At 43.4% G+C, this 10835-nt stretch overlaps 1 long non-coding RNA gene and 1 pseudogene across 1 annotated transcript; one reads left to right on the top strand and one right to left on the bottom strand.

Moving 5' to 3' along the window:
* Window positions 1-32: 32 nt before the first annotated feature.
* On the top strand, window positions 33-3663 carry LOC119303601. Its single transcript, XR_005147956.1, has 2 exons — window positions 33-2285; window positions 3173-3663. It is a non-coding gene; the product is annotated as an uncharacterized LOC119303601 (long non-coding RNA).
* Window positions 3664-5013: 1350 nt separating this feature from the next.
* Window positions 5014-9292, bottom strand: LOC119298197 (annotated as a pseudogene).
* Window positions 9293-10835: the final 1543 nt, after the last annotated feature.

Here is a 10835-nt window from a genome sequence, read left to right as displayed (position 1 = left end):
TAACTGCAGCTCATCCATGGTTGTACCTTTTCCTCTTTTTCCCCTTGCAGGTTGGTCCGCTGTCTACAGGTGCTCGTTATTCTGGCCAGTTTGTCGTGCTCTATCTTTGACCACCTCTTTGCAGGTTGTCCCCTTCTCCCCCTCTCTTCTATGCTTTCCAGGCCTAGGCTTACATTTCTTCTTGTATGAAGCGGCTGTTAGATTTTGTTTGGACAATGGATGTATCTGCTTTTTGTTCTCTTATTGGTAGAAGCCTAGCATGTAAAACTATTATCCCCTGCCTTTATTTTTGTGCTTGCTTGGCATTTGGAATTGGGCATTTTGGTCACTTCTATAGATCATGGTAGTACCTAGCATTTTGGTCACTTCTATAGATCCTGGTTGTGCTCAAATTTACACGGGGTGGCTGTCTCTCTTCTATACTTCTATAGATCAGGTTTCTCCGCTTATGTTTAGCCTTTGTTAGGTATACCTCTTTGCTGTCTTGATGTGCGCATGTGCTACCTTCTAATATTCATGCCTCATTGCATTATAATATTTCCCTTGCTTGTACTCAGGTTCCAGTTGTTATTTCAATGCATCTTATTCATGGATGCATGCTTTACATGCTCTTCTAGCATATGTTTGTTCTTGTGTTTCTTTCTCTTATCTCCTAACTTCCTCTTGAGTGCATGAAAATACCTCAATTAATTAGTTTGTCGCTCCGTTAGTCGCCATGGTCAGATGATGCTTCAGGTTTGCACTTCACATTGAGGTATTGGCCTGGTTACTAGCATAGGTTTTCCTGTTGTGCCGCTTACTGCAATTTCATTATTGATTTGATAGGAAAACTGGTGTTTATCTACATGAGGGACCTGGTTGTATTACCTACTACATGCATCCTTAACTGGGCACCAAAAAACCTAGATTGTGCATCTCTGTTTGTTCATGTGGTGATTATCCTATTGTTTTCGGCATCAGTGAGTTATCTCTTCCCTGTGTTTTTTGCGTGAAGTCTTAGCCAACACCCAAGGTTCTGTTCCTGTGTAATTATTTTGCATTGTTTCAGTTTGTTGTATTACGATGCCTATTTTGCAGTCACACAATCCAAATGTAATAGTAGGGAGAAAGATGATGATGTTGTGCTTTATATCACAATTCAAATTCTAGAGTCGCACTTTTTGTTGATTAATCATTCTGACCAGTAATGATTATTCCTCTTTGTTTTATTGTATTGTTGGCCAATTAAAAAAATTGTAGGTGTATATTTTCTGTATGGTGTATATTATGCGAGTTATTTCTAACACATCTTGATTTTATTTTAGAATCATCTAACTCAAGCTCATGCCTTTGATCTTTGTTAACTAAAGCTTCTGTTATATTGGATATCAAATTATCTACACTTGAACTTAAGATGTGATGTATCATACTAGATTTTCACTCCTTTAAAAATCTTAGTTAGCATTCAGATTTTTTTAGAATAGATGCTCCTATATTTTTGTCAGCGCTTGATGTACTTTGTTTAAATGTTTCTTCCTGGTAGGATCGATTGTAAACAGTGGATGAATGCATACCTTTTCAAGCTTAAGCATTTGATGTTTGGTGATGTGGTATTTTCTCTTTAAAGACGTTCCTACTACTTTCTTTTTTGATAAATAGACAAGTTGGATCCAGTGTATGTCCATGTGTGTGCCTTGGTTCAGTACGCAATGAAATCTGGGAAAGTGGCTTCTGTTTAACATTGTCATGAAAGATACATTCACATGTCTTGAACTTTCTATCTTGGTTCTATTTGTATTGTTAGCTTCAAAAGATATATTCACTTCTTTGCGACTTTTATCTCTATAACATGTCTACTCTTCGTTTAGATATATTTTTTATTCCAGCTATGTTGTTGTGAGGGAGCAGGCTTCTTATGGGGAATGGTGATGATTTATTGAGCTTTCATTTTGTTCTCCTTTCTATCCCAAACATAGTTTTCGCAGAGTCGATGTATGTGCCGGTTTGCCCGGATAATCCATGTAGCGGTTAGTCTGTTTTTATTCATATAATTACTGGACTCCTATAAAAACACGGAGATGTACTGCGCTATATGTTCTCTGATCCGTTGAGCCCAAACATGTACAAGTGGATCTGACCGTTAGATTTTAATTATATTGTGGACGTTGTCATAGCTAGCAATATATAGTGCAGTTTACTTTCTTTGTCCTCTTGTGGCCACTAACTAAATCTTTTGTGTTTTCTTCTTTTGCTCAGGGCCCTATGCTCCTATAGCTTGAATCAGGGTGGTGCCAATGATTCACAAGGTAATTTCACCTCCTTTGAAAATAAAGTGTCTCCGTGCTTCACTTTTGGCCATTTTGATTCTAATGCACATATGTGCATTCCTTTTTTGTCATTTATGCGAATTGTGTACTTCTACAATGACAAATCGGTATATCTTAGCTGTATGTTGTTGAGTCATTTAAAATGGATGCAGAACCCTACATTATAAGTTGATCATGCTGATTTATAATACCTCTGATCCATAATAGGTGTCGCAGTTTTGAACATTTTGGATCGGAGGGAGTAGTTTTGTTGCCTAATATTGGTGTAAAGCTCTTGCTCTAGGCTCACACAATCTAATTATTGTTCTATATAGAACACCACCTTTTAGTTTTTTATAATCCCTCAATTTTCTACAGAAATATGTTGCCCCAATATGCCTAATTTTATATTCAGAGGTAGCATTGATGCACTTGCCTCCTTCAAAAGGCCATATGTGTTGCTTTGTGCTACTTCTCTTTCATATCCAGTTATTTAGAAATAGCTATGGTAACCTTTTTTATTGCATTCATTTAGCTGCATTTTAGATTCAATCTGTTTTCTTAACTACTTATTATAGTGTCACATGAACCTTTCTTTTACTGGCCTATATGAACAGTGCGAACACTGGTTCTTTATAAAGGCGTTATAAAGATGTAGGTACTCTTCAAAGCAATTAGAAAGAAATAAAGCCTCAATCAACGTAGTTCAGAGGATAGAGCCCATGGTGGCTACCATTGATGTCTGAATTATGAAGTACAATCTTCTGCACTTTGCTCTGCAGGCACAGTGTTACTAATTTGTGTTCAATCTCAGTATTCCATTTATCTAAATTTTGTATAGTTTGCATAGTGCTTAGGTTCATTAGCTAATTATATTGTTTTTGTAGCTCTTCCATATTATCATTAGCGGTGAAGTCATTCAAGTATTGGCCACTACTATCTGCATTAGCTTCGCCTCAGAAAATAACCTTTTCACTTGGAAGGAGGAAGTAGGAGTTCTCAGTAATGGTTAACTACAAGCTACAGTAGATGTTCTTTGATTAACAAAGACAAATGTCCTACTATTATCGATGTTTCCAGAGCTTCATTCTCAATTTGTCTGTTATCTCATTATGTTTATGAGCAGCTCCAAAATCTGACACTTATGCTTGCCAGTATGAATTTCTTGGCTATATTTTATAGAACTTATGTCTTGACGCTTTGTACTGAACTTGATGCAGTCCAATTCAAGTCAGTTGTCCTGAGCAAGCATTATGTCTTGCTTTTGGTACATTTTGTGCCTTTATGCTTTGTAGTAAAGTTCAAGGCCAGTTGTCTTGGGAACAACTATACCATGCTTCTGGTATATCATTAATTTGTATGCTCTATGCTAAACTCAGTTATCTGGGCAGCAACTATATTACTTACTGTTTGTGATCCGTACAAAATAAATTTAGCTTGAGTGATTGCTCTGATTTCCTTTGGATGCACAAAATGCTTTGTTATATTTGAGTTTTATACGTTGGGTCATTGTGCTGAGCCAGGCACCGGTGCGCCAGGGCGCACTTCCGATCTAGTATACATACAATCGATGCTCCACGGAAACACATCAAAAACTGACAATTGTTGGAAAATTTATTTATTCCAGTTCTTCACCCATTCCTTCCAGTCTTTGCTGCACATCAAATCACTATTTTGACATGCACACAACTTCTGCTGCTGCATAATTCTGAGGTTCAGTACACAGTTACCTTCTTTTTCTCGCTTATAATCTGCTACATTGGAATGCCTGACACGACCGCGGTGTATCGACCAACCACTGTCTTGAGGACCTCAAACTATCCTGGAACTTGGAAGTGACAAGTAGAACCAACGCAAGCATCACCATAATCCAAACATTCTGGTTACTCTAATCTGGCACCTCTTCATTTACCATTTGAAATTTACCGCCTCCCCCGATAATCTCATGCCATTACGTAACATCACCATCTAGCAGCAGGAGCCACTGCTCAGGTCACGTACAACATGATGTTTGTGCTGTTGCAGATTCTGTCACGCATTTTGTAACAACAACAACAACAACAACAACAACAACAAGGCTGCCATCACTTCAACAATAAGGTCAATCTAACTTTGAGGAAAAATAAAATAAAAAGGGCATAAGAAAATCTACAACAATCTGCTCTGTTACTCTAAGCCCTCGGCATTCACAATAAAGTAAACCCATCTACAGTATCGGCAAAAGTAGCATTTGAAACCAGACGTGCAGACAAATGTTACCTTAACATGACCGCGACGTCAGGTCATCAAGTAAAGGTGGTGTGCCCGAGACGTCATGTCTCTGAATATATATGATCGATACTCCAGAGAAATAGAAACTATAGCTGAGGTGACAGTGCAACTGCTTATCATCTTCAGGACACAAGAAAGATTGCAGTTACTTACTCCATGCTCTCAAGCAACGTTCCTTTCAGTCTGTGCTGCAGATCAAATCACAAGTCTGACATGCCCACTACCGCATGTTGTGAACAAGATCATTAAAAATAGACACACAATCATATATCACATCACTTAGTGCTACACAGTAGCTACTGCCATGCAGCGACAACCAGGCAATTTAATGTTGGCCCATAGTAACATGAACAATAGTGTGGTATAACAATTTTTCCATGAAATTCTCTTATTCCAATGTTGGCATAAAGGTAAAAATGCCACACACAATGGACCTCTCGAGTATAGTATGGTGGATTTAAATCTCCATAGCTTTGGAGCATAGGTGTGGAATAGCTCCAAGGTGCAGGTCGGAACTTCTGCGTACAATTAACCCAAATTTCTCGGACATGTCCACCGACTCCGAAATGGCCCCATCAGGAAGCATCCAGTCAAAGTGATAGAGAAAGTTAGCCAATGCCATCTCTAAAACTGATGAGGCGAATGTTATCCCAGGACAAAGGCGTTGCCCGAACCCGAATGGAGTGAATTCGAAGCATGACCCATTATAATCCATGTTATTGTTTTCAAACCTCTCTGGATTAAACTCTTCAGGCTTGTTCCAGTGTTGAGGATCCCTGGAAATTGCGAAGGCATTAATGTATACATTGGTACCTTTAAGTATATCATAACCCATAATTTTGCAGTCCTCTCCATTCTTGCGGTTGAGTAGCAGGTGTATGCAATCTTAATGTTTCCTTGATGACCATCCGCATGTAGTGGAGTTCTGCAAGGTCGCTGCTGACAATGATAGCTCGGTCTGGACCTAGTACCCCACGGACCTCTAATTGTGCCTTAGCCATGGCTATCGGATGATTGATGAGTTCCGACATAGCCCACTCAAAAGTGGTTGAGGTGGTATCAGTAGCGCCTCCAAAAATGTCCTGGATTGGAATTTCTTTTTAGAAAAGGAGGAGGACCCCCGGCCTCTGCATCTGGGCGATGCATATGGCCACTTTATTAATTATTCTCACAAGACCTTATAAAGTCATACAACAGTAAGACTAAAGCCACCGTTTAAGCAACAACTGTCACTACTCCTATCCAATTGATGAAGGGGCGCTGACAGTCTGGGCCTAATACCAAACAGACAGCGTAGCCAAACCTAAACATCTAAGACCTGAGGTCCCAACCAGGACGCCTGTCGGGTATGGGGCACCTACCAGTCCGGCGCACTCCTCAATCAGGACGCCAGCCGGGTATGAGGCCGCCGCAGCCACCTGCCACCAATCCATCTTCAGTACTGTACTGCTGCACCACCTTGCCCGGCCTCTCTGCCATCGACGCCATCACGACGTCTGATAACGTCACCCTCCTGCGCGAGTCCCTCGCCACACATCAGGCGCCGAGTCTTCACTGCGCCACGCCGCCGAGAAACGCCACCATTAGTGTGCAGGATGAATCACCGCTCCACCAATTATCCGTTCACTGGTCCCTCGATCCCGTGTACACCTCCAAGAATGACGCCACAAGAGGGAAACGACACAATAATGCCACCGTCTTCCGATCTACTGATCTAGGGTTTCCCCCGGAGGTAGCAGATAGTGGCCTGAAACTTCTCAACAGCGATGCCTTCAACAAGGGATCGACACCGAATAGTGCCACCATCGTCGGCCTCGGCAGCAGCCGCGAGCAGGTCTTCACCAAGATCTGTTCCAATGGCCTCCATCAAGCGTCTTGTGCACGGATCGTCCACCATCACGGCCGCCGCGTCGCCCGTCGCGAGTCCACAGCCACCGACACATCCTCCGCCGTCCGGGGCCGCCGCCCCGGGATCCATCCCTCGTTGGCCGCTGGAACGAAGCCACCGAGCCCCATCAAGGGCGGCCAACGGGGGCGGAGAAGTTAGATCCGGCCAAGCGCGGCCAGGATCCGACCTCTCCCCGCGCTGAAGCCAAGGTTGCGCCCGCAGGGCCAGGTCCGAGCCGGATCCGCGCCTACGCCAGCCCCGATCCGCCGCCATGCCATGGTCTTGCACCGTGCAGCCACCACGGCCTGGACGCCCGCCCGCACCGCACGGCCGAGAGCCCCGCCGCCGCCACGCCCCGCACCAGCGTCACGCCCCCGCCGCATCTCGCGCTGCCGCCACACACCAGGAGGGGAAGAGAACCCCGCCGCCGCCGACGCCCACGGGCTTCGCCCTGCGGCGCCCTTCGGCGGCGGCAGGGGAAGGGAGGTTGGAGGAGGCGGCCGCGGAGTTGAGTCTAGGGTTCGCCCAACGCCGCTCGCGAGGGCGACGCGGGGCGTGCGGGCTCTTCCCCTCCTGGATTGGACATAGACAATCATTATTTCGAAGAAATGCTATCCAATACAGAGCTATTAGTTCTGTATTGGATATTAAAGTTTAAATAGTCTATTCCATGCTTGCTGACGGAGATTTATAATTGATCGAGTATTCTAGGATTTTGCACACACACAGAAGGTCAATTACTTCTACTTTATGAACAGGAAGAGTCCCCCTGCCCTCCTGTAGAGGTAAGTACAAAAAATGTGTGTCAGACATATAGTATTAACCATAGTTTAAAAAAGCCGGACCACGGTGAATCATTCAGGCGACTGATACAATTCACTGATTCGGTGGTCGGACCGCCGGCTCACCTGGTTTGTTGGCGACAAAAACCATTCTTTTTAACTAAAATTTAAGGAATTTCCGGAATTTTTTTGCCGCATAATGTATATATAGTGTATACTTGATACTTCAAAATAATCCAAAACCAGGTCAGTGCAAGTGGTATTGTGCCTCGCCATGGTGTACTGATTTTCTCCTGTTTTTCTGTTTTCGACCGGTGCCTCTAAACTATGATATTTACTGATTTAGATTTTAGAAATGATATCTAACACACTTATCTAGAAAAAAGTTCAACCATGAGTATCTTTTTGTTTTGTGAGGGACCAAGCTATGATGCTAACTTTAGAAAGTCCAAAGTGAGGCCGAGCTACATCTAGCTCGGTTAAAAAAAATTGAATCTGCATTTATATGTTTTAAAAAAATTGAAAAATATTCTCTGGTGTAGATAATATCGAGATCTACCATTGTGAAAAAAATCAATCACAAATTCGTCGTATTTTGGCCTGGGGCAAAAAGACAATTTGCAGATCTGGATCGGTGAACAGTGTACAGTCTAAAAAATTCAAAATTTTGCGAGATTTGTCATTTTTGTGTAGCCTAGAATAATACTCTCCCGTCCGGAAATATTTGTCAAAGGAATGGATGTATCTAGACGTATCTTAGTTTTAGATACATACATTTCTATGCATTTCTCCGACAAGTATTTTAGGACGGAGGGAGTACGAACTTTGACTTGAAAATTTACAGACGGGTAGATCTCGACTATAGCTATATCTAGGATTGTTTTCGAATTTTTCGAAACACAAAAATGCAAATAAAATAAAATTATAAACAGAGCTACATGTGTAAGTCGGCCTCAAAAACACCGCTCTCGCTAACTTTTCTTTATATTAGTAGACATGATCAGATGCATGATTCTGCCCAGACGTACAGATTTCTTGATAAAGATGTGTCTTAAGTCGTAACCAAGCACATGCATGAGATGGCAATAGAAAGGAAAATATATACTCACAAACAAGACGGTGGTTATCATCTCTGTGGTTAGAGGGGATTCCAGCGAGTCCTCCTCCTGGCATGTGAGCAGCACGTCTAGCAGCCCACAAAGCTTTTTTGTAGCTACTACATGGAACCTCTTATTCTCAACTCTTCAGCCTTGTTTTGAGATCCGTACTCTCCAACTAGCAGCCCTTCGTCGCGTACTGGCAGCTCGCACCGCCTTGCACTCGACGAGGATATCGGTGATGATGCGCTGCATGAGGTCGAGGCTGCTCTTCATGCGGCGCTCCTCGCTGCTCAGCCACCGCACGAGCCTCGAGGACGGGAAGAGGTCGACGAGGGAGAAGCCTCCCAGAAGGTTCATGACCTGGTGAGACGCGTGGATGTAATCCTCCCGCTGGCTGAACTTGCCGCCGAAGACCGCCCGTGCCACGACGTCGTTGCTCAGCGCCGCCACCTTCTGGCTGACGTTGACGGTGGCGCCAGGTGATGCCGCCATGGAGCGGAGGAGGCTGCCCATCTCCTCGGACCTGACACTCTCCATGCGCCTGACCTGCTTGGAACTGAGGAACTCCGTGGCGCACACCTTGCGCATTCGGCGCCAGTGGTCGCCGTAGGGGGCGAAGCTGATGCCCATGCCACCATAGCCGACGATGTCCTGCATCCCGGTGGTCCGCCGGTTCGCGAACAGGAGGTCGCTGGCCTTCATCATCTGCCCCACCGCCTCCGCGCTGGAAACCACCACGGTGGGGACCTCGCCTAGCTGGAGGTACATCATGGGCCCGTGCCAGCGACACAGCTCTGTCATGGTGCGGTGCGGGAGGACGCTGACGACGTGGTGGAGGCTGCCGATGATCGGGAGTCTCCATGGCCCTGGAGGCAGCCGCTGCTTCTTACCGCCGGAGAGCTTGAAAAACCAAAGGGCCAGTAGCGTGGATAGTGCTATCAAACTTAAGGTCAACCACCCCTCCATGATATGATTTGCAAGTGAGCACTTCGCTCCTCCTGTCCATCAGCTAATAATGGCCAACCAGCCATGCCAAATTCTAGTTTGCATCCTGTGCCTGGCAGAAGAGTAAAAAAAAAGACGTATATTGTTCAACTCGTGCAGTTTGCATCTGGATCTACATATCAACTATTACTACCAATTGCCCGTATACTTTAAGACATTGGGACTCGTAGTCAAGGCTCGTTGATGGTAGTAATTTGAGACGCTTGAGATGTATTCAGCCAGCCAGTCCCACACTCCAACAAGAAGAGGCCTTCAACTTAGTACAGATATACGCGCTAGTTGGGCTTGTATATTGAGTAGGTGCGATGCTGACATGTGTAATTTTATACTACCTCCTGTCCTTTTTAGTTCGCATATAAGATTTGTATCAAGTCAAATCTCATAAAGTTTGACCAACTTTATAGAAAAATATACGTACATCCATAATGTGAATTCATTATCATCAGATGCGTCTTGACTTAAATTTTCATATTGTATAACTTTAGCATTGTAGATGCTGATATTTTTTCATATAAATATGGTCAAACTTTACAAAGTTTGACTTCAGACAATTCTTATATGTAGAGTAAAAAGGACCGGAGGAAGTACTTAGTAGGTGGAGGGCCTCCTCCTCGAGCATCGTAAGATTTTGGGTTTAATTTTGCACATACACTGGATCAATTAGTTCTACTACTTTATGAATTGGAAGAGCATCAGTAAAGGTAAGGTAAGTGCAAACAAATGTGTTCCAAACATTAAAAGATTTAGAGCAAACACTAACCCGATGGGGAGCCGCTGCTGGTGCGGCTCATGCATGCAGGAGCGTGTTGTGTGCAGGCAAATGCTGGCGCTTCGTCCGCCGGCACGACGCTGCGCTCCAGTTCAAGCTCATCCCTATGCACGGCATGGAGGAGGTGACTGTAACGTTCCAAGACCGAAGCTTCAGATGCCTTTTAGGGTTTACGGGTTTTTCGTCATGTGAGTTGTTGGTTTATTGCATTCAGCTTTGCATCATGTGCATTGCATCATGTCATCATACCATCATGTTATTTATTTTTTCTTAACTCAACTAAAAAAATGGCATGGATCTTTGATCCATTTAAACCGATAATGAATTCTTTTTATAACATATCCTCCCAATATTTTAGGGAGCTATATTAAATATTCTATTAATTTGGAATCATCAAAACACACTTGCAGATTAATTCCCCATGCCTTTGTCCCATGCATCATCTCCTTCTCTTTTCCTTCTATTTCCTTTCTTTTGCAAGTGCCATTTTCCCCTTCTCTATTAATGTTCATTCTTTTCCGATAAATTCTTAACCATGCCTGCAACCTCTCAGTCAAATTTCAGATCCTTTGGAGTTGTTTTGGTTAGGTTCAAAAATGCCTCAAGTTTGAATCATATTTAAACTTGTTTTATTTTTTTCTACCTCTAAAAATATCCAAGACAATTTAGCAAATAGAGTATAGTTCCAGAAGATTGAGGATATTTTTATATCTGAAAAACTCCTCTTCTAGCCCC

Source organism: Triticum dicoccoides, chromosome 5A, assembly GCF_002162155.2.
Source record: "Triticum dicoccoides isolate Atlit2015 ecotype Zavitan chromosome 5A, WEW_v2.0, whole genome shotgun sequence".
Classification (NCBI taxonomy): domain Eukaryota; kingdom Viridiplantae; phylum Streptophyta; class Magnoliopsida; order Poales; family Poaceae; genus Triticum; species Triticum dicoccoides.
This window is presented reverse-complemented; position numbering and strand designations above follow the sequence as displayed.